The sequence below is a fragment of the Corapipo altera genome, unplaced genomic scaffold, assembly GCF_003945725.1.
Source record: "Corapipo altera isolate COAL_440 unplaced genomic scaffold, ASM394572v1 61067, whole genome shotgun sequence".
NCBI lineage: Eukaryota > Metazoa > Chordata > Aves > Passeriformes > Pipridae > Corapipo > Corapipo altera.
This window is the reverse complement of record NW_020885043.1, coordinates 347,214-372,435: the sequence shown is the minus strand read 5'-3', so window position 1 is coordinate 372,435 and position 25,222 is coordinate 347,214. Positions and strand designations below refer to the sequence as shown.

At 44.0% G+C, this 25,222-nt stretch overlaps 1 protein-coding gene across 2 annotated transcripts in view; it reads left to right on the top strand.

Annotated features, from left to right (window-relative positions):
- The window catches only part of LOC113959487 (poly [ADP-ribose] polymerase 8-like), a 254,813-nt gene that overhangs the window by 82,637 nt on the left and 146,954 nt on the right, over positions 1 to 25,222 (top strand). The gene's annotated exons all lie outside the window — the stretch shown is intronic.

Here is a 25,222-nt window from a genome sequence, read left to right as displayed (position 1 = left end):
AGGAGTTCAAGGAAAGCATTGTCCATGTCTCACCAGTGCAAACTAGAGCCCCTGCTATTAGGAACAGGTGTCTCCCGGCTAGGGAGAGGGGGTACACCGTACGAGGCAACCTGTGGTTCTATTTACACAAACATGGAGAAGACATGAGGAGATGGGATGGGAAACTCACCTCTGCTCTAGCAGCACAGGTACAGGAGTTAAAGGAAAAAATGACTACTAGAGGTAACCAATAGAGGATGGATGTGGCTCCAGTTTCCTGTGGGCAAGTCCATAGACAGAGTAGGAGGGAGGATAACATATCAGATCCTCTGGAAGGGACCTCCCGGATGTATGCACAGGGAGAAAGTCAACATACTAAAACCAGCATTAGAGAGGCCCTGCCTCTAGCCAGGTAGAGGCACGGGATAACGGTGTCTATTGGACTGTGTGGATCCGATGGCCTGGAACATCAGACCCACAAGAATACAAGGCTTTGGTCGACACTGGTGCACAATGTACTCTTAATGACATCAGGACTTGTGGGGGCAGAGTCTATTTCTATTTCTGGAGTGACAGGGAGTTCTCAAGAGTTGATGATGTTGGAAGCTGAAGTGAGTTTGACTGGGAAGGGGTGGTAGAAACATCCCATTGTGACTTGTCCGGACACCCCATGTATTTTGGGTATTGATTACCTAAAGAATGGGTATTTCAAAGACCCAAAAGGACATCAGTGGGCCTTTGGGATAGCTGCTATAGAGACAGAAGGGATTAAACAGTTGAATGCATTGCCTGGTCTCTCAGAGAACCCTCCTGCTGTGGGACTGCTAAGGGTTGAGGAACAACAGGTGCCATTCGTCACCACAACAGTGCATCATCAGCAATACTGAGACTCCATGATTACCATCCATAAGATGATCCGTGAGCTGGAGAGTCAAGGAGTGGTCAGCAAGGCTCGCTCACCCTTCAACAACCCCATTTGGCCTGTGCGTAAGTCCAGGGGAGAATGGAGGTTGACAGTGGACTATTGTGGCTTGAATGAAGTTACCCCATTGCTGAGTGCTGCTGTGCCAGACGTACTGGAGCTTCAGTATGAACTGGAGTCTAAGGCAGTGAAGTGGTGCCACCAATGACATTGCAAATGCCTTTTTCTTCATTCCTTTGGCATCAGAGTGTAGGTCACAGTTTGCTTTCACCTGGAGGGGTGTGCAGTATACCTGGAACTGACTGCCCCAGGGATGGAAACACAGTCCCACCATCTTCTACAAACTGATCCAGGTTGCACTAGAGAAGGGTGAGGTTCCAGAACACCTGCAGTACATTGATGACATCATCATATGGGGGAATATGGTAGAAGAAGTCTGAGAAAGGAGAGATCATCCAGATTCTCCTGAAAACCGGTTTTGCCATCAAATGGAGTTAGGTCAAGGGACCTGCCAGAGAAATCCAGTTCCTGGGTGTGAAGTGGTAGGATGGATGTCGTCAGATCCTGACAGAAGTCATTGATAAGATCACAGCAATGGTTCCACCGACCAGCAAGAAGGAAACACAAGATTTCCTAGTTGCCGTAGGTTTCTGGAGTATGCACATCCCAGAATACAGTCAAATTGTAAATCTTCTCTACTTTGTAACATGCAAGAAGAACATTTTCCAGTGGGGCTCTGAACAGCAACAAGCCTTTGAACAGATCAAACAGGAGATTGCCCACGTTGTAGCCCTTGGACCAGTCAGAACAGGACCAGAGGTAAAGAACGTGCTCTACTCCGCAGCTGGGGAGAATGGTCCTTCCTGGAACCTCTGGCAGAAACTGCCTGGGGAGACTCGAGGCCAACCACTTGGATTCTGTAGCTGAGGCTATCAGGGTTCTGAGGCCAACTACACCCCAACGGAGAAGGAGATCCTAACAGCCTATGAAGGAGTGCAAGGCGCTGCAGAAGTGATCGGCAAGGAAGCATGTCTTCTCCTGGCACCCCGACTACCAATGCTGGAGTGGATGTTCAAAGGAAAGGGTCCCTCCATGCATCATGCCACTGATGTTGCATGGAATAAGTGGATTGCCTTGATCACACAGCATACCTGAATCGGAAACCCTAATCACCCTGAGATCTTAGTGATAATTACAAACTTGTCTGAAGGTGAGAACTTTGGTCTAGCAGATGAAGAGGAAGAAGAGCAGGTGACACATGCTGAGGAAGCTCCACCGTACAACCAACCGCCAGAAGATGACAAGTGATATGGTCTTTTCACTGATGGTTCCTGTCGCATTGTAGGGACAAACCAAAAATGGAAAGCAGCCGTATGAAGCCCCACATGAGAAGTTGTAGAAGCCACTGAGGGGCAAGGTGGATCAAGTCAAGTTGCAGGGCTGAGAACTGTCCAATTGGTTTTGGACATTACCGAGCAAGAGAAGTGGCCAAGACTTTACACTGACTCATCGATGGTAGTCAATGCTCTATGGGGATGGTTGGACAGATGGAAAAAGCCCAATTGGCAATGTAAAGGGAAACCCATCTGGACTTCCAAAACGTGGCAAGACATTGCCGCTTGGGTAGCGAATCTGATCATGAGAGTCCTCCATGTAGACACGCATGTGTAAAAGAGCCAAGTTAATGAAGAACATTGTAACAACGAACAGGCAGACTGAGATGTCCAAGAAAAAGTGTTGCAGGTAGATCTTGACTGGCAGTACAAGGGAGAGATGTTCCTAGCTCAATGGGCCAATGATGCCTCAGGTCATCAGGGGAGAGATGCCACTGACAGGTGGGCATGAGACCAAAGGGTGGATTTAACCATGGACACTATCTCCCAGTTTATCCACTATTTTGAAACATGCTGCAATCAAACAGGCCAAGAGGATAAAACCTCTGTGGTATGGGGGATGGTGGTCGAAATGTAGGTATGGAGAGGCTTGGCAGGTTGATTACATCACACTACCACAAACCCGCCAAGGTAAATGCTATGTACTCACCATGGTGGAAGCAACCACCAAAAGGCTGGAGACACATCCGGTACCTCATGCCACTGCCCAGAACACCATCCTGTGCCTTTAAAAACAAGTCCTGTGGTGACATGGCACCCCAAACTGAATTAAATCAATGGGACTCATTTCAAGAATAGCCTAGTTACTACCTGGGCTAAAGAGTATGACATTGAGTGGATATATCATATTCCCTATTATGCACCATCCATCGGGAAGGTTGAACAGTGTAATGGACTGTTGAAAACTACTATGAAGGCATTGGACAGGGGAACTTTCAAACATTGGGACCAGCATCAAGCAAAGGCTACTTGGTTAGTCAATACTAGAGACTCTGTCAACTGAGCCAGCCCTGCCCAATCAGATCCCCTTCACATCATAGATGAAGTCCCTGTAGTATACTGTCTCAGTTTGAAGAGACTGGAATGTTTGCTAAGGAGGATGAGTTATGAGACAGACCAAACTCCTCTCTCTCAGCAATTGTAAATCCAAAATTAAGAGACTCCAATCAAGGAATTATGGAAAAAAGGAAGAAATAACAACTCTTTATTAAAAGATATATGTATGTTGGCAAAGATAGTAACAGAACACAAAAACAACTAGACAATAGTCCTGTACCCAAAAGTCCCCTTCAAAAAAAAAAGAAACAGTCTGAATACTTCCCTGTCCTTTAGCGTGGTTCTAATCATGGTTGGCAGGGGGCGCTGTTGGATCACTGGAGGTGTAGAGTTTACAGTTCTCTGTGTTGGCCTGCAGGGGGCACTGTTTGAGCACTGGAGGTGCAGAGCCTGCAGTGCTCTGTGTTGGCCTGCAGGGGGCACTGTTGGGCTCTGGCGGTTACCACACGGGGGGGGTGTGGTCTCGGATCACTGGAGAAGCCGAAAAATGGGGACCCTTCCCCCAATGGAAGAAGGGGAAAAGAAAAGCAGTCCACCCCCACGGAACTCACTGTTGTTCTTGGCTGACTGTGTTTCAAGGCTCCTCCCTTTCTCCCAGTGAGCACAAAACTCTCCAATGAAATTGTAGCAGGTTCGGGCTGGAGGCAAGGACAGTGTGCAAGTAAGTCGAGGCCAGTGGTCAGGACTGACCAGGTTGAGAGCAAGGAAAACCGGTCTCCAGGCTTTTTTTCCAAATGCACACGCACAGACCCCGTCTCCGTTCGAGAGAGAAACCCAAAAACTGTTCTCCCCTTTGTGAGGAGGGCAGCAACAGAGCAAAACTCCTCCCCCCTCACTCCGGTCTCAGATGGGCCATCAGTCGGGAATGCGGTTCTACCAACTAGATCTTTTGTAAAGCTAATTACTCCCCTTCCCCCTTCCCATTCGAACTCTGTCTTTCTTACAGTGGGGCAGTGGAAGAAAAATTCCCCCTTGGATTTTATAACCTATGACATACACCTGAGAAGTATGTTAGGGTAAACAGTTTGGATTAGTCCTGCCGCAAGCAAAGACAATCCCATTTGTGGGATTGTTTTTGCTCAAGGACCAGGTTGCACTTGGTGCAGAAAGATGGGGAAAAAATGCATATCTCAAAGGGACCTAATTTTGGGGTAAACTGTTGTTAACACTGTACCTGTATGTGTATATTTAGTTGAAATGTGTGCATATATACATGTATATAGTTAAAAGGTATAAATATTTGGAGTGGATAACCGTTTAAGAACTTCAGTTATGAATATTCATTCCCATTATGCCATCCAAAGCAGCAGAGGCACTCTCACCTGTGCCACCCAGGCAACAGAAAAAAACCCCAGAAAGGTGGGGGGCAACTTCGTCTTGCTTCCTGACTCTGCTCGGAACAGGACCACATGGTGTCGGGGAGCTACAGGGAGACTCCTTGCCACTGTGCTAAGTGCCTTGCCTTCCCCCCCCCCATTGCCCAGGCTGGGAACCACAGCTGCTGGCACTGAAGCACCATTTGTTTTGTTCTCTTTTTAGTAAAATTGTTATTTTTCCTTCTTCATTCAGACCCTTGCAATTTTTACCCTCTCTGTATTGGAGTAGGGAAATAAAAAGGGAAGGGTTCATCTCATTAGAGGTCTCAACCTCCTGCATATATATTGTCATTAAACCAAGACACCCCCCCTCCCCAAGTGTCTTTGATTTGTTTATTTCATAAGTGGTACTTAGACCTTTTAGGACTACCCTCGTGTTTGTTGGAGTGATGATTAATCCTGTAGACTTCTGTGCATTTACTAGAAGTTATCATGCTTTTTTCATTGGAAACTTTGCAAAAGGGAAATGCTTGAGTTGCAGTCTTCTGTATGCTCTGTATTTAAATAACATGCTAAATCAAGTGGGGTTTTATGAATAACATTCACCATTTGATTCAGATGCACTTTGTTTGTGTGAAAGGAGCAGCAGCGCAATTATTCTTCTTGACAAATGCAAACATATGATAACGTGACTCAGTGCCTCCGTTCCTCCAGGTTATGTTAAGAAATAAAGGCAGTGACATTTTTGACATATTGACACTGCTCATCTCTGTATTAGGGAAGGGTTTGGATCATACTGAAATCTGAAAACCATGACATCATTGAAAGCTCAACAAACTGATATTAATTACAAAGAAGTGGTTGAAGTAAATGGGAACCCAAGAGAAAGAGAAACCAATGAGGAAATATGACACCCTACTCACTCAGGTGTCATTCATGGGGTTATCTTACCAACTCCGAATGCCATAAAATCCTCAGTAGCAGCTGAGTTTTTCAGAAGGTTAGCAGGTTCACACGTAACAGGCGTCCCCGCTAAAGACAACTTGGTCCTTCGTGTGGAGCAAGCTCAACCTCAAAAAGTCAGCTGTCTGCTTTTATACAATCAACTGAGTACATCTACCTAGGCAGGTGTGGCCAACACCGCCCCACCAGAGATTCTCAGTACCACCTCCTTGGTTATGCAAGTGCATCCCTTCAGCGCATGTGTGAGAACTTTGTAATTCCCCTTCCACATGCACAGTATGCTTCGGGGGTCTTTCCTAATTGAGTCGGAGGTTGTTACTTCCTCCCCTCTTCTTCGGTTTCTCCCTCAAATGTCCTTGGCAGACGATGAACCAATCACAGAACACCAATTAATATGGTTTATACAAGAAGCTCTCTCTCCAAGGATGAGGTTACTGTTTTATCAGTGAACTTGACAGGGAAAATATAAACTCTTACAGGTGGCTTGGGGTCAAATGCAGACCAAAAGTATCAACATCCCCGATACAATCTCTCTTTGGAATAGTTCTCATTTGTCATCAATAGATTTGCCAGGGGCGTTTCATATGTCATCACACACACACATTCTCCAACATCCAGAGGAAAAGATTACTCAGATTTACTTGTTATTTTCTGTATAATTGCAAGTGCCCTGTGGGGACTTTTGCTATATAGTGAAAGGAAGAAAGAGTGTGTGGACAAATTTCAGTTCTTTGCAAGCACCTGGTTTCATCTAGCAGCAAAAAATAGCTGTCACTGATGCTGGGTCATTAGTTACTGAATCACAGGGGATATAGAAACTCATTGAACTAATGTGTTTCAAAGAGATTTAAAGTGGCCTATATGTCTAAAAAAAAATTGCTGAGATGCAGACATGCACAAATATGTGAGCCACACTGAAGCACACTTGCAGTCTTACAGAGATGGGCCAGGGACTCCTGAGGTAACAGAAGCCAACAGGGAAACACCCTCCTCAAAGGAATTAAGGGATGTTCCCCCAGGAAGGCAACACAACTGACAGCCCAGATGAGGTGTGTTTACACCAATGCACGCAGCATGGGCAACAAACAGGAGTTGGAAGCCACCGTGTTGCTAGAAAGCTATGACCTTGTTGCCATTACTGAAACTTGGTGGGATGAATCCCATGACTGGAGTGCAGCTATTGATAACTAAAGGCTGTTCAGAAGGGACGGGGGAGGAAGGAGAGGTGGAGGGGTTGCCCTCTACATCAAGAGGTGGATTGAGTGTGAAGAGCTGTCTGTGAAGAATAGCCATGAGCAGGTGGAGAGCCTGTGAATAAGAATCAGAGACTAAGGCAACAAAAGGATTCTCGTGGTTGGTGTCTATTACAGACCACCTGACCAAGGGGAACCTATTGACAAATCCTTCTTGCTCCAGATACAAGAGGCATCTCGCTCACAGGTTCGTCCTGCTGGGGGACTTCAACCACCCTGACATCTTCTGGGAAAGCAGCACAGTAAGCTGTAGGCAATCCAGGAGACTCCTGGAATGCATGGAGGACAACTTCTTGAGCCAGGTAATAGACAACCCTACCAGAGGAGATGCATTACTGGATCTGATGGTCATCAAGGTAAGCGAGCTAATTGGGGACATCAAGATTGGAGGCAGCCTGAACTGCAGTGATCATGAATTGGTGGAATTTGCAGTCCTGAGGGATATGGGTCAGGAGAAGAGCAAAGTCAGGCCCCTGAACTTTAGGAAAGAAAACTTCCAGCTCTTCAAGGAGATAGTCAGTGTGGTCCCCTGCAAAACTTTCCTCAGGGACAAGGGAACAGAACAGAACTGGTAGATCTTTAAGGAAGTCTTCCATAGAGCACAAGAGCTCGTGTTCCCCAGGAGCAGGAAATCGGGCAAGGAAGGCAAGAGACTGGCATGGCTGAGTAGGGACCTGCTGGTCAAACTAAAGGGAAAGAAGGAAATGCACAGGTGGTGGAAAAAAGGACAGGTACCCTGGGAAGAGTATAGGGATGAAGTTTGGTTGTGTAGGGATGGGGTGAGGAAGGCCAAGGCGAAGCTGGAACTGAACCTGGTAAGGGATGCAAAGAATAACAGGAAGGGTTTCTACAGGTATGTCAACCAGAAAAAGGTCAAAGAAGGTGTTACATCCCCCCCCAATGAACAATGTTGGTAAACTGGTAACAGGAGAAGGCTGAGGTACTCAAGAACTTTTTGCCTCAGTCTTAAATGCCAACCTCCCTTCCCACATCTCTTGAGTGGGTGGACAGCAGGACGGGGACTAGGGGAGTGAAGTGCTTCCCACTTGTTATGGTTATAAACCAAGGGGGTGGAGCACTAGTGTTGAATATTCGATACCATCCATGTCATGACTGGGGGGATGGTTTCAACATGAAAAGGGGGGACCAGAAATGGAAGGGTTACCATTTTCTCTTGCCCACCAACTCTTGGGAGAGGTAGCCTCTGCCCGGACTGCACAACTGCCACCACCAGTCCACTACCCATGACTTCTGAGCTGCAGCTCCACGGTGGTGCTGAAAGGACAGCTCCGGTGCTACAACAACTTTTGAGAATTCTGAATTCCCATTAGATGTTAAGGACAGCATAATCTTGTTGCTAGTTCTGCTGTGTCTCCTCTGTATGGTCTGTATGGTCTACACTGTGTTTAGAGACAGGACAAAGACTTCTAGGGAAGACACCTGTCCCGGGGGTGAATAATCCTGAGTGGCATGGAAGTGGGAGGACATGGGCCAGTATTTGGAGGACTTCTCCAAAGGTTTGGAATTTCACCCCTGAGCAACTACAGGACCCTGTTAAAGTAATAAAATATGTGAAGGAAAAATGCTGTGGCAGTTCCAGATAGGTGCAAAGTTATGCAATGTGCTGGGCCCTGGCCACTGCTTACCGGACACTGCTTGTTATGGTACAGCACCTTCAGGGGGAGGGGAAGGAAAACAAATCAACAGGCACCATGTCTACTCAAACTACAGTTGAACCAGAGGGACAACCCAAACCAGTAGTAGTCGCCCCTATACAGAAGAAGAAATCCAAGACCAAATCAGTTCACATAGTGAGTGACAAAGAGGAAGCAGGACCCTCACAACCAGTGGAAGAGACAGGGCCAGAGATAATCACCCAATCCCCATTCCTGGATGAACTGCATGATATGTGGAAAGATTTCAACCACCAGAGAGGTTAGTCCATATTGACCTGGCTGCTACGAACCTCAGATGCCACAGCCAACAATATGAACCTAGATGGCAGTGAAGTCAAGCAACTGGCATCCCTGTCCAGGGATGTGAGTATTGACCAGGGGATCAAGAGAAGACCAGACACTCAGCCTCTGGAGAGTATGCCTATCAAGTGTGAGGGAAAGAGACCTTTGCAAGGAAGACCTTTCAGTGCACCAAGGTAAGTGGGACACCATGGAGGAAGGTATCCAGTTCCCGAGAGAAATAACTGTGCTGGAGATAATTTTTTCAGATGATGAGCAATTCCCTAAGAATCCAGACAGTGTCCACTTTACACCAAACGTACCTGAAATTCATACGGAATGAACCAGTGTCATATGTCAACCAATTAGTAATGAAGCAATGAAAGGAGGAGGAAGACAAAGTGGGCATTTTGGTTGGCAAACTCCAGACATACGAAGAAACTATCTCCACCCTGTTCCAGGCCCATGTCTCGTCTCTGGAAAAACTGACTGAGGATGTCCAGAACTTAAAAGAAGAAGTTAAAGAAGACCACCAGAAACTTAAAGAGGAGTTTAGGGAGGAAATTTTCCATGTCTCGCCTGTACAGACCAGAGTCTCTGCTATTAGGAGCAGGCACCCCCAAGCTAGGGAGAGAGGGTACACTCCACAAGGTAATCTGTGGTTTTACCTGCATCAACATGGAGAAGACATGAGGATGTGCCCTAGCAGCACAGGTACGTGAGTTGAGAGGATGAACAACTACCACAGAGAATTCTTCAAGGATGAATGTTTCTGCAGTTTCCCACGGGCAAGTTCTCAGACAGCATAGGAGGGCTGATCTTATGTCCAATCCTCTTGAAGGGACCTCCAGGTCATACTTACAAGAAGAGCGCAGTGAGTACCATGACCAGGACTAGGGGTGCCCTGCCTCCAACCAGGTGAAGGAAAGGGACAATCAGATCTATTGGACTGTGTGGATCTAATGGCACATCAGACCCACAAAGATATAAGTCTTTAGTTGACACTGATGCACAATGTACCTTGATGCCATTGAGATATGTAGGGGCAGAATCCATCTCTATTTCTGGGGTGATGGGGGGATCCCCACAGCTGACTGTACTGGAAGCTGAAGTGAACCTGACTGGGAACAAATGGCAAAAACACCCCATTCTGTCTGGTCCAGAGGCCCCATGAATCCTTGGCATAGTTTACCTCAGGAGAGGGTATTTCAAGGACCCAAAAGGACACTTGGGCTTTTGGGTTAGCTGCTGTGGAGATAGAAGAAACTAGACAGTTGAACACCTTGCCTGGTCTCTCAGAGGACCCTTTTACTGTGGGAATGCTGAGGGTCAAAGTACAATGGGTACCAATCACCACTGCAACAGTACACCATCGGCAATACCGCACCGACTGAGACTCCATGATTCCCATCCTTGAGATGATTCATGAACTGGAGATTCAGAGAGGGGTCAGCAAGACTCGTTCACCCTTAGAACTATATGGCCAGTGCATAAGTCCAATGGAGAGTGGAGACTGATAGTAGACTATCATGACTTGAATGAAGTCACACCACCACTGAGTGCTGCTGTGTCGGACATGCTGGAACTTCAGTACGAACTGGAGTCCAAGGCAGCCAAGTGGTGCAACCATTGACATTGCTACTGCATTTTTCTCCATTCCTTTAGCAGCAGAGTGCAGGCCACAGTTTGCTTTTACCTGGAGGCACGTGCAGTACACCTGGAAATGATTGTCCCAGGGGTGGAAACATGGCCCCACCATTTGCCATGGACTGATCCAGACTGCACTGGAAAAGGGTGAGGCTCCAGAACACTTACAGTACATTGATGACATCATCCTATGGGGGAACACAACACAGGAAATTTTTGAGAAAGGGGAGAAGATAATCCAGATTCTCCTGAAAGTTGGTTTTGCCATCAAACAAAGTAAGATCAAGGGACCTGCCCAGGAAATTCAGTTTTTAGGAGTAAAGTGGCAAGATGGACGTTGTCAGATTCCAATGGATGTGGTCAACAAAATAGCAGCTATGTCCCCAACCACCAACAAGAAGTCAGGTTGCAGAGCTGAAAGCCTCCCACCTGCCTTTAGATATCATTGAACAAGAGAAATGACCAACACTACACTGGCTCATGGATGGTAGCAAATGCTTTGTGGGAGTGTCTGGACCAATGGAAAAAGGCCAATTGGCAGTGCAGAGGGAAACCCATCTGGGCTGCTGAATTGTGCCAAGACATTGCTGCCCAGGTAGAGAAGTTGACTGTGAAAGTCTGTCATGTAGATGCACACATACCCAAGAGTTGGGCTACTGAGGAACATCGCAACAATGGACAGGTGGATTAAGCTGCCAGGATTAAAGTGTCTCAGGTAGACCTGGAATGGCAACACAAGGGTGAGTTATTTCTGGCTCAATGGGCCCATGATGCCTCAGGTCATCAGGGAAGAGATGCAACAAACAGATGGGCTCATGATTGAGGGGTGGACTTAACCATGTACGCTATCTCCCAGGTTATCCATAACTGTGAAATATGAGCTGTGATCAAGCAGGCCAAGCAGGTACAGCCCCTGTGGTATGGGGGGTGATGGTCAAAATATAAATATGGGGAGACCTGGCAGATCGATTACATCACACTCCTGCAGACCTACCACAGTAAGCGGTACATGCTAATAACAGTGGAAACAACCCCTGGATGGCTGGAGACGTACCCTGTGCCTCACGGCACTGCCTGGAACACCATCTTGGACCTTGAAAAGCAAGTCCTGTGGTGACATGGCACCCCAGAAAGAATTGAGTTGGACAAGGGGACTCATTTCAAAAATAACCTCATAGACACCTGGGTCAGAGAACACAGTATTGAGTGGGTGTATCATATTCCCTGTCATGCACCATCCTCTGGGAAAGTTGAACAGTACAATGGCCTGTTAAAAACCACATTGAAAGCAATGTTGGTATCTACAGTTAGTGAAGACCACTTGGTTAGTTAACACTAGAGGCTCTACCAATCGAGCTGACCCTGCCCAATCAGAATCTCTACATACCGTAGATGGAGAAAGTCCCCATGGTGCACATGTGTAACATACATAGTATAGAAATGCCAAAAATAATCTTTTGCGATTGTTTACGCCTGTCAAAACTTCCTACCAAAAATTCTCTGTCAGTTTTCTGCCAGAAGTTCTCACCAGAGAACTTTCTTGGCTATGTGCCAAGAAACCACTTACAACCTCCTTTGAACACTATAAAAGTTGAGGAAAAATTTTGGAAAATCAGGGGAGAGAGGAAAGGGAGAAAGAACTGGTCACTGAAACTGAGAATCTCTCCCCACCTCCCCCTCACCTTTTCTCCTCCACCGCATGCTGCCTGCCTGACACCGGAGACTGGAACTCTGTCGACCTGGAGAGAACTGAGACCCACCGTGCCACATGCGCGAGTTATATCTTATCCTTCCACCCTTACCATATTTCTGAGGGCTGAAAGGTGCAGTTGAACAGGGACCCTGCACGACCTGGGACATGGTTCAAGTGAGCGACGAAACCACACATCCTGACTGCATTCCAGAGAACTAAAGCTGTTAAGACCCCCCAACTAAAGAGATAACATCAGAAAACAGCAGAGACAGAGGAAAAAAAAGGGCAGAAACTGTTTCTCCCCCCCCCACACACACATCAGCTTGGCAGAAAGGTAGTTTTGGTGGTATCTTTTCTCTGCTTCTAGAAGTAATCTTATCATTTTCCAACCTTTTCTTAATTTTTCCTCTTTCTCTTTGCATCTCTTAGCAATTAATAAAATCAGTTTTGGCATCAACAGATAACTTGTGTGAGTTTTAATTTTGCTCAAGGGAATGTTCGAATCTGAAGTTCTTTCTGCAACATTTAAGCAGATTGTAACAACATGAGAAATATGTTAGGAAAGACAGTTTGGATTAATCCTGCCTGAAGCAAGGGCAAACCCATTCATGCAATTGTTTACTCAAGGTCTCAGGTGCACTTGGTGGGTAATGCAAAGGGACATGGAAACACGATGTGTACCTCAAGGGGATCTGATTTTGGGTGAGAACAGCCTGTAATGTTGAATTGCATATGTAATACTGGTTGCTGAATGACACTGCCACTGTATTGCCATAACTCCCATGGACAATGAGTATGGACTTCTCCAGTTATGCCCATCATGAACTTAATGAACTCAGTAAACATCCTGGGGGGATGGTCAGTGATTACTGAAATAATACCTGTGCTTGTGCATAGTTATATGCATATATATATGTATATAGTTGAAAGGTATAAATCTGGTCATGATGTGGATGGTATAGAAAAAGGGGTGGATAATGAGTCCAGAGGAGGGTCACGAAGATGATCAGAGGGATGGAGCATCTCTCCTATGAGGAAAGGTTGAGAGTATTGGGTTAGGGTTAGTCTGGAGAAGAGATGGCTCTGGAGTGACCTCATTGTAGCCTTCCAGTACCCAAAGGGACCCTACAAGAAAGATGGAGGGAGACTATTTACAAGTGTCTGGAGTGACAGGACAAGAGGGAATGGCTTTAAACTGAAAAAGAGTAGATTTAGATTAGATATTAGGAAAAAATTCTTTACTGTGGGGATTGTGAACAGGTTGCTCGGAGAGCAACTCTCCATTCCTGGAGGTGTTCAAGACCAGGTTGACTGGAGCTCTGAGCAACCTGGTTTAGTGGGAGGTGTCCCTGCCTATGGTTGTGGGGGGTTGGAACTAGATGATCTTTAAGGTCCCTTCCAACCCAAACCATTCTATGACTCAATGATTTTAAAGGATACCTAAGAAGCGGATTAGAAATCCGTGAATCTTGTTTTAAGCAGGAATCCAGAAAATAGTATGGATGTGAAAGTTTTCACAGGCCAGTCGTATAATAAGCTACAAATATAAAAAAAGTGCTCACCAAAATTTTGCAATATGTCTTGAAATTTTTAAGAAAGCGATGAAGTACTTCTTTTATGAGCATGGCAGGGCCAGTAGTCTTGTATTTTCTGTGCAACTTGTCTGTAATCTTCTTTGTCAAGTGCTAAAGACTCTCTTGGACTTCAGTGGGATTTAATTCAAGTTCTAAATTCTGTAACAGAAAAGAAAATAAATTTTAATATAGTGAGATTTTTTTTGCCTTTATAAACAGTCACGTTTTCCATGGTTGTACTAATATGTTCATGAAAACTTAGGTACATGTCCTTTTAATTTTTGTCTTATTTGTAGAATTCTAATTCTCATTTCCAGAAGATAAGGTTGTTTTTCAGTAATTGTTATTTCATTTAATTATGTCAATTTTTATTTCACTGTTTAAAAACCCCACAAGTTCTCTGCTTCAATAGTTATTTCACTGTGTGAAAGAGGAAAAACCCTGTATATTTACATGTATTTTAAAAAACCCTATGAAAGTTTTTATTTCAGAATCATGTCATGTTGTGCTATCTTCTGTACGTCAAACTCACATGATTCTAAGTACTGTTCATCTGTCTATCTGTTTGGAGATGCACATGGTTAGTGTGCAACTGGAACTTTTTTCAGTTCCTTTTATATTTTTGTCACATTACTGGGACTGTATTTTAAAGGTATCATGAATGAATGGAATGCAGTACTTGCTGATCTTCACACTTGTATTTACTAACAGTATTTACTTAATTCCTAAATGTGATTTCCAATGTATTAAAAATGTGGATTGTATTATTATAAATGCACATTTATACATATATTTTAAAAGTCTCCCATATTTTTACTAAAGACATTATGAAGTGAATAATAGCAATAGTTGATTAAATAATTTGCCCTATAAGAAAATTCAGAATTCTGGTGTAGTTTTTTGTATATATCTGAAAACAGGCTTCAGTGGAGTGCTTCCTCACCTGATATGTACAGAGTGGGGTGGATTTTTTTCAAAAGCTCCAGAGGGGAAGATTGGGATTCTTTTTCCTGTAGCATGACTGCATTCTTTTTTAAGAACTCCATAGAAATGTAATGAAGTGTTTAATAGCACAGTAGGTGTACATATTAAGTGATGAAGTATTTTGCTAATTCACTTGTTCATAAATTGTAAAAAAACCTAACATTCATCATTCACTCGTAGTTGTGATAGCTAATCACCAAAAGGAGAGATTGCTTAGTTTCTTTGGCCTAACTAAACAATACAGTAGTTATTTTTACTTATTTTTCAATTGCTTTTACAGTGGTTTGGGGGGGGGGGGGGGGGGGTGTTTGTCCTGTTTTCAAATGAAACAAAATGGTTATCTCCAGAATATAATTTTTGGAAAGTTTGTCTTTTGGCAGTGTCCATCCAGAGATCTTTTTGCCATAGGAAATTGCTGCTTATGACTGCTGTGTCTCTTCTGCTGTTCTTTGCATGCATGTTATCTTCATACAAATTAGAAGAAAGACTTGATTTTGAAGTGTGTTTAACTATTGGTTTTGAATTGTAATTCTCTTGAGGGAATTTCCTAATTCAAATAAAGTCAACTATAAAAAAAATGGATTTGGTTTCTTGTTAAGTATTTCTTTTTTTTTTTTTTTTTTTTTTATAAATAGCCTACCTAGTTTTTCAGTCAATACCTAAATGCCTTCATCCCCTACCAATTCTCAAGGCACTTGTTCAAAGGTCAGACATTTCAGGAATGCAATTTTAAAGTTTTGGTAATCTTTGTTTGGATTGGATCTCACAGTACATCTTATGAAAATGATAATTTCGACACTGCACTTGTGATATGATTTATTGCCAAGTTAGGTTTCAAACTGGATCCTAGACTAGTTACTAGAAAAGAGAGTGGCTGGGTTCATGGTGGAATCCTTTTGGAACCAATTTTTTTCATTTGAGGAAAAAGACTGGTCAGAAGTAAAATAGTAGGAAGGGTCTGTCATCAGGATCAAATTGTGCTCTTCTTGAAGTAGAAGAGGAGGTTAACGGGTGTGAAAGTAATAGGAATTTGTTGAAATATTTGGAAGTGTTTTCAAAGGTAAGTAAACAAAGTAGTGAAAATGTAAGTGGAAATATTTGCTGTATAATTAGTGGACATCCATGAAATGTTTTTCTGTTGCGTGTTGAGTAGCAATTTTGAGAATTCATAGCTAGAAATTGGTAAAAGAATACAATTTCAGTTGCATATATCCAACTGGAACTTGTTCTTATTCCTTCTTATTGCCTCATCTAGAAGAGAATGAAAACATGAGGTCTATATCATGCTGTAATTTCAGAAATATTATACAGGTCATTAAAAAGGTCTTTCAGCCCAAAGTTTTCACCAGTATAATTTTATTTTTCTTATCAAGGTTTCACGAATCTTTTCTTTAGCTCATCAGCTTGTTCAGAAGTCCATACTGCCATATGATCAATACCACAGTAGCATTTAATCTTAAATATTTGTCCACAGCTTACCTTGTTGAGTCTTAGTTTTTTTCCTTCAGGTACAAAACTTTGTGCATCCTATTAACTTCTTGCATTATGTCATTAATGAATTAAATCTAGGATTTTGGATATTGTAAACAAAAAGTAATATGAATTCTGTAGCTCCAAATGCATTAAGAAAGTCTTATTTACTCTCTTCTTATATCTTGTTATAGATTGGCATTAAACTATCTTAAGATTTCACATGACTAAAAAATCTTGTTTCCTTTCTTTGTCATATTTGTCAGCTACAACATTAGCACATGGAGCTCTGGTTTTACTAGAGACGGTTAAAACTGGAATAGAAACTAGATCACAATTGCTGCACTTAATAAGGCAGTAAGTCAGCTGTTGCCATGGGACAGACCTGGTTGAATTGTCATAACCACTCCATAGGCATAAATCTTAGACTTGTGCTAGATGCTTCAGATTGTTCCTGCTGTGCAAAAGGAGTTGGATATTCAGCTTAAAGAATTTCTTTTCTAGGGAGAAACTACAGGTAGCATAGAGTTGAGATAATGTGAATTTGAAGGGAAGATATGTCATATACTCCAGCTCCAGTGTAAGTGTTGTAGTTTCATGATGCATGTCTGATTTTGTGATGAGTAAAACCTGCACTTCAAGGCAGAGGAAACAATCTTACAAATCGATATAAAGAGATGAAGCTGGTATTTTTCCTTTTTATGAACATACTTTGTCACACCTTTGCTTTACTGCCTTTTTCAGTTTTAATGGATTTTTTTCTTTGACCAAGAGCTTAAATTTTGGGGCAATATTTTGCCTGGTAGTAAAATCATTTTGGACTCCTTTTAAACTAGTTTTGAGAAATTATAACAATGGTAAATGCAGGTAAATCTCCTTGTTCTGTATCAAGATGGGACATATTTGTCTGAAAAATAGCGATTATATTGTGTATCCCTATTTAGCTTATAAATTAATTCTCAAAGGCCTATAGAACTTTGCAGAATAATCTCTTTTTAAAGAAGGAACAGATATGGTTAAAACACATTAAAAAAAGCTTGCAAGAAATTCCTTGTGAATAGAATTGTTAATAATTGTATTGAGTTTGTGTGGCAAGGTTTTGGTAAAAGGGGGGCTACAGGACTGGCTTCTATGATTCCATGTGTAGTAGTTTAAACCAAGTTTTCCCCCTGCAGTTGAAAGTGGTAACCCCCAGGGGGTGGTAAGTTTTGAAGTTTTGAAGTTTTGTCCAATGAGTGCTTCTGCAAAATGTAAACATATCACAACCAAACGGAAGAGAAGAGTTGTAGTTTTGGTAGTAGAAGTGGTGACCATGTTGTAGGAGCCACGAGGAGAGGGCAGGAACCCTCTGGGGGGGCCTCTGCCTCCCCCCCCCACCCCAGTTGGGGCTACAGAGACTTGGAACAGTGTTAAACTGGACTATGTGTCTGTAGCTGTGAGCTGGGGGATGTTTTTTCCACTCTTAGTGAGCAGAGAAAGAGAAGAAGCGTCCAGAGGTTATGGCTAAGAGCCAAGAGATAACTGGAGGAACAGTAAACAGCATGCAACCAAGGAAGACTCAGAGTTGCTCGAGCTGAGATAGAGAGCCGGTAGCAGAGAGACAGAGTTTTTTTGGGGTAAGAACTTGAACCAGACCCCCCAAAACTCCTTTGAGACCTCCAGGAAAGGAGGGACATGGACTCCTACTAAGGAGAGGAGCCTTGGAGTGCTACAGCACTCGCAGAGAGGAGCTAGAAGTTCAGTCGTCCTGAGAGCTCAACCAGGATGGTGTGGGAGGTTGGCCTTGGGGGCCCTCCCTTGCTGCAAGCTACGAAGAAACTCGCAGTCTGAGGCAGGGCACAGAGACCCTGCAAGGAGTTTGAATCTCCTGAAGATACCAGACCGTCACGAAGACCCCCTGTGCTTTGTGATATGACCGTGGTGGAACGACCTTTGTCTGGGGTGATGTAGCCCACGGAAGACCCCTTTACCTGCGTCAAGGGGACCGAGAGAGGCTTGGAGACCTCCCTCGTGAGTGCTGGCAGAAATCCAACCACAGTTGCATGCATGTGAAGAGGACAGATTGCTGCTGTAGAAGATACTCCTGTTTAGAGACTGGAAGGGATCTGTCTCTTCTTCCCTCCTGGACTTTTATTTGGAGGGGAGAAGAGATCTGATCCATTGTAAATACTTATGTCATAGTAAAGATAGCTAAAGTTGTATATAATGTATTGTAGTATTTATTTGTACAGTCATTGTAATATATTCCTTTTCCCCATTTTGAGTCTGTGTGATTGTCTGGAAAAACACATCTTACACCAGGTTGAGGTGTGGGAGGGGGAATGGAGCTAGAGAACTGGATTTTGGGGTATCTCAAACCATGACACCATGCCATAAGCTTCCTCCATGTCTGATAGAGCCAATGCCAGGTGACTCTGAGACAGACCCACCACTGGCCAAAGCTGAGCCAACCAGTGATGGTGGGATAACATATTTAAGAAAGGATAAAAACCTGCTGTGCAACAGCAGTTGGAAGAGAGGAGTAAGAATATGCAAAAGAAACAGCTCTGCAGACACCAAGGTCAGTGCAGAAGGAGGGGCAGGAGGTTCTCCAGGCACCGGAGCTGAGATTCCCCTGTAACCTGTGGAGGACCCCACACTAGAGCAGGTGGATGCCCGAAGAAGGTTGTGACCCTGTGGGAGACCAATGTTGGAGCAGGCTCCTGGCAGGACCTGTGGACCTGGAGATAGAAGTCCACTCTGGAACAGGTTTGCTGGCAGGACTTGTGACCCTGTGGGGGATCCACACTGGAGGACTTAATGAAGAACTGCAGTCTGTGGGAAGGACTCATATTGGAGAAGTTCATGGAAGATTGTCTTGTGTGAGTGGGACCCCAGGTTGGATCAGGGGAAGAGTGTGAGGAGGAAGGAGCAACAGAGACAAAGCTTTATGAATTGACCACAACCTTGATTCCCCATCCCTCTGCACTGCTCAGGAGGCAGAGGTAGAGAAATCAGGAGTGAAGTTGATCCTGGGAAGATGGGAGGGGTGGGGGGAAGGTGTTTTAAGATTTGGTTTTATTTCTCATTATCCTACTCTGATTTGATTGCTAATAAATTAAATTAATTTCCCCAAGTCAAGTCTGTTTTGCCCATGACAGTAACTGGTGAGTGATCTCTCCCTGCCCTTAGCTCAACCCATGAACCTTTGTTATATTTTCTCTCCCCTGTCCAACTGAGGAGGGGTGTGATAGAGCAGTTTTGGTGGGCACCTAGCATCCAGACAGGGTTAACCCACCACACTAAACTAAGGTTGGGGCTCTACATGTTAATATTATTTCAAGAAATATGAAGTTTACATTCATAAGCAGTGAAACATGACAACTCTCACTGGTTTCTTATATGGTGCTTTACTATTTGTTAAATAAAAATTTTACGAGACCATTTCTAGTATGAAGTTTGTTCTGAGCTTAAGGGTTGAGAAATATATCTACTGTAGGATGCCTTCTGCAGAGGGTGTAAGTTGAATAAAACAAATAACACAATCAGAGGTTTTGTTTACACCCAAGACTTTAACTATGTACATGTAGCTAAAGCAATATAACTGTACAAGCAAGGATAATGCTTGGCTGGTTAGAATGTGTTTATGGGAATGGAAATAAATTATAGTGCTGTAAGTTGTATTTATAGCAATGTAACTGTGATGGGGTTGTACAGAGGAACTGCGTTGCCAGAAGGAAAAATCACACCCCTGACTGGAATAGTAATGTTTTACTTCTATGTGGAGACCAGGCCCAAATTAATTCCAGTTCCATTTCTGAGTACTTAATCGAGAAAGCTGCTTTAGTAAAGGTTTGCTTTGGCTCTGAGAGGTGTTGAACATCTGCATCTTCACTGAAGTCCATGCTTTTTTAAGGTGCTGTAAAGCCATCACAGTCCTGTGTTTCTGTCTTGGCTCTAAATCTCATTGAAGTCAGTGGGAAAATGTTTGGGTAGCTAGAGGATTGGAACCTCTTTGTTAGCCTGTTATATCTTGTTTTCTGACAAATCAAGTGCACAATCATTAGGAAGTAGTTTATGCTGAGTGTAGAAAAATGTGCCAAAATGTGATCATATGTGACAGTCAGTGATGACCTGGGACACAAACCCAAAGTAATTCTTCAGTAATTTTATTTCAGTTTATTTCTTCCATAGCCTGCACATAATTAACATATGATCACAAGCCCAAGAAAGCACCACCACCTCTCTCTGGGGACTCAAATAATCTGTTTATTCTCCCCAAACAATTTAAATATGTGTGAGAGTAATGGCCTCTCTAAAAGGGTCTTCCTATGAGAGCTTTCTCTGGCATAATACTTCACTAATATTTCTCAGAGTACACTACATTGATCTGGGGACACTGAAGAGAGGACAGCACAGAGATCTCAACATGTGCTGAAGATAAGAATTTAGATAGAAAGAAGACAATTAAACATTCCCTTTCTTTTGGAGGAATGGGGGGGCTAATAATTTAAAGGGTTAAACACACTCATCATAATAAATGAATAATTCTGCTGAGTTGAGAACTAAACTAAGTTTGTTCAGTTCCTAAACTGATTCAGTAGTGTTTCTAATAAAAACTACTGGTTTATTTTAATTGGAAGTAAATATTCCTTTTTCAGGCATTTTGGTTTTTAACCTTTGGTTCACAACTCCTCTAAATGCTTTCCTCTGAATTGAAAGCACAGGTTTATCAGATTTCATTATTATTTCCAACATAGAATCATAGAATGCTGAGGGACCTTAAAGATCATCTAGTCCCAACTTACCCTGCCATGGGTAGGGACACCTTCCAGTAGACCAGGTTGCTCAAGACCTTGTCCAAACTGATTTTGAACACTGCCAGGGTTGGGGCATCCGCAACCTCCCTGGGCAACCTGTGCCAGTGTCTCCCCACCCTCACAGTAAAGAATTTCTTCTGTATATCTAACCTAAATTTCCCCTCTTTCAATTTGTACCCATTACTCTTTGTCCTGTCACTACAGTTCCTAACGAAGAGTCCCTCTCTGGTTGCCCTGTAGGTCCCTTCAGATACTGGAAGGGGCTATGAGTTCTCCACGCAACTTTCCCTTCTCCAGGTTGAACAGCCCAAACTTTCTCAGCCTGTCTTCATCGGTGAGATGCTCCAGTCCTCTTCTCAACTTTATGGTCCTCCTCTGGACTTGTTCCAACAGTTCCATGTCCTTCTTCTGTTTGGGACACCAGAACTGTATGCGGGACTCCAGGTGGGGTTTCACGAGAGCAGAGTAGAGGGACAGAATCCCCTACCTCAACCTGCTGCCCTTTTGATGCAGGCCAGGATACAGTTGTTTTCTGGGCTGCCAGCGCGGGCTGCCAGCTCATGTTGAGTTTTTCATCAACCATCATTCCCAAATCTTTCTCCGCAGGGCTACTTTTAATCACTTCTCCACTCAACCTGTATGTGTGCCTGGGGTTGCTGCAACCCATATGCAGAACCTTGCACTTCGCTTTGATGAACTTCATGAGGTTTGCATTGGTCCACCTCTTAAGCTGCACCACACATCTCAGTGTAGTCAGAGAACTTGCTGAGGGAGCACTCGATCCCACTATGTCACTGACAAAGATGTTCAACAGTATTGACCCCAGTTACCGACCCCTGAGGGACACCACTTATCACTGGTCTCCACATGGACAATGAGTCGTTGAGCACAACTCTTTGAGTGTGACCATACAGTCAGTTCTTTACCCACTGAGTGGTTCATCCATAGAATCCATGTCTCTCCAATTTGGAGACAAGGATGTTGTGCAGGACAGTGTCATGCTTTGCACAAGTCCAGGTAGACGATGTCAGTTGCTCTGCCCCATCCACCAGTGCTGTAGCCTCATCATAGAAGGTCACCAAATTTGTCAGGTATGATTTCCCCTTCGTAAAGCCATGTTGGCTGTTACCAATCACCTCTTTGTTTTCCATGTGCCTTAGTGGAGTTTCCAGGAGAATGTTCTCTATGATCTTGCCTGGCACAGAGATGAGACTGACTGGCCTGTAGTTGCCCAGCTCTTCTGTTTTCCCCTTTTTGAAAATGGGGGTTATATTTCCCTTTTTCCAGTCATCAGGGACTTCACCTGACTACCACAATTTTTCAAAAATGATGAATAGTGGCATAGCAACTTCATCTGTCAGCTCCCTCAGGACCCTTGGATGAATCTCATTGGGTCCCATGGACTTGTGCACATTCAGGTTCCTTAGATGGTCTCTAATCTGATCCTTTCCTACAGTGGGCTTAGGGTCTTCACATATTACCATTTAATTTTGGTTTGGCAGATAGATTTTCTATTAATGCTTTTCAAATAAAGGTTGAATCAGATTTTGGTAGCAAAATCACAGAATAATTTTACTTTTTATGATTTTTATCATTCTCCTCTATGATAATAATTATCTTAGTAGTGAGACCACTACTGGATTCAGTGGGCTCTGGATCAGATCCTGAATTTGCTTGCAGTCATTACAGGATCTGATTTGAGACTATTTCTAACCTGCATCTTCATGAACCTTTTCATTTTAGTTCCATCTCACAAGACCTACAGTATATTTCTTTCTCATTGATTTCCGTTTAATGTCGCCACAGTTGCTGCTATCACAAATACCACATGACAAAGAAGAAGGAAGAGAAACACACTTTCATAAGGTTTCTGCGCATAGAAGCATAGAGTAATTATGTAGGGGGGTGACCTGTGCAGACTGTCTGGTTGTCATGGTTTGAGATTCCCAAAATCCAATTCCCTAGTCTAAACCCCCTCCTACATCTCAACCTGGTGTAAGATGTGTTTTCCAGACAATCACACGGACTCAAAATGGGGGAAAGGGAATATATTACAATGACTATACAAATAAATATTATAATACATTATACACACAATCTCAACTATCTCTACCATGACATAAGTATTTACAATGGATCAGATCTCTTCTCCCCTCCAAATAAAAGTCCAGGAGGGAAGAAGGACAGATCCCTTCTTCAGAGTAGCAATGTCTCTAAGGCAGCAGGTTCTCTCTCTTCTTTTCTTTGCAGCAGCTGATAGTTGGATCTCTGCCAGCACTCACGAGGGGGTATCCCCCTCGGCCCCTTGACGCAGGCAAAGGGGTCTTCCGTGGGCTACGTCACCCCAGACAAAGGTCGTTCCACCACAGTCATATCACGAGCCCAGGGGGTCTTCGTGACAGTCTAGTATCTCCAGGGGACTCAAGCCCCTTGCAGAGTTCCTGTGCCCTGCCTCAAAGATGGTTGCGAGCTTCTTTGTAGCTTGCAGCAAGGGAGGGTTCCAAGGTCAACCTCCCACCCACTGTCCTGGCTAAGCTCTCAGGACAATGGAGCTTCTTAGTTCCTCTCTCTGCAAGTGTTATAGCACTCCAAGGTTCTTTCAAGTAAGAGTCCATCATCTTCCTCCTTTCTCGGAGGTTTCAAAGGAGTTTGGGGGGTCTGGTTCCGTTCTTACCCCCAGAACTCTGTAGAACTCAGTTCTCTCTTTCGGCTGCTGCTAGTTCTTTTCTTGGACAACACTGTGTCTCTCCTGCTTGGCTGTAATGCCTCTGCCGCTTCTTATCTCTTCTGCTGGTTCTCTGCCACAGTTTCTCTGGTCAGTGTCGGCTGCCGCTACTCCTGCCACTGCCCACGGTGGAGAGAAAACTCCCAGCCTTTCAGCTACAGACACCTGGCCCAGTTTTATGCTGTTCCAGGTCCCCGCAGTCCCCCGCTGGGGGCTGGGGGGGGTCCAGAGGCCCCAAGGGGTTCCGGGCCCCTTTCCTCGTGGCAGTCAGAACATGGTTACTTCTTCAACAACTACTACAACTACCACTCTTCTCTTCTGTTTGGTTGTGATATGTTTATATTTTGCAGAAGCACTCATTGGACAAAACTTCAAAACTTCTAGGGCCACCACCCCCTGGGGTTTTACCATTTTCAACTGCAGGGGAAAAACTTGATTCAAACCACTACACTGGCCCACCCCCTACTCAAAGCAGAACCAACTTCAAAGTTAAATCCAACTTGAAAGTTAGATTAGGTTGATGAGGGCCTTATCCGGTTGAGTTTTGAATATTTTCACTGATAGAAATTCTGTAACTTCTCTAGTCCCTTTTCCTATCCTCAATATGAACGTTTTTAATATATGTATGTGGAATTTCCCTGTTTTGCTGCAACTTTTAAATTGGATTGAGATAGTTTTTTAATTTGAACATGGAGTAATTCCTGAGTTCTAGAAAGATTTTTCTTTTCTTAGAATAAAATTCCACACCTGAATATAATCCTATATAACAATAGTGTAGCAGTTTGAGCCACATTAGAAATCTAAAATCTAATTTTTTAGACTTCCCTCATGTCATGGTTTGAGATAGCCCCAAAATCCAATTCTCTAGCTCCATCCCCCCTCCCACATCTCAACCTAATGTGAGATGGGTTTTTTCCAGACAAAACACAACCAGACTCAGAATGGGGGAAAGGGAATATATTACAATGACTGTACAAATAAATACTATAACACATTATACACACGATCACAACTATCTCTACCATGACATATAGTATTTACAATGGATCAGATCTCTTCTCCCCTCCAAATAAAAGTCCAGGAGGGAAAGAAGGACAGATCCCTTCCAGTCTCTCAGGGCAGCAGCTTCTTCAGAGTAGCAGAAGCAGTCTATCTCTCTCTCTCATGCATGCAGCTGTTGCTGGATCTCTGCCAGCAACCACAAGGGAGGTATCCAAGCTCCCTCGGCCCCGTCGCCAACCAAACGAGGGGTCTTCCGTGGGCTTCGTAACCCCAGACAAGGCCGTTCCACCACGTCATATCACGAGACGCAGGGGGTCTTCGTGACGGTCTGGTATCTCCAGGGGATTCAAGCTCCTTGCAGGGCCTCTGTGCCCTGCCTCAGGCTGCGAGTTTCTTTGTAGCTTGCAGCAAGGGAGGGCCCCCAAGGCCAACCTCCCACACCGTCCTGGCTCAGTTCTCAGGACGACCGAGTTTCTCAGCTCTTTCTCTC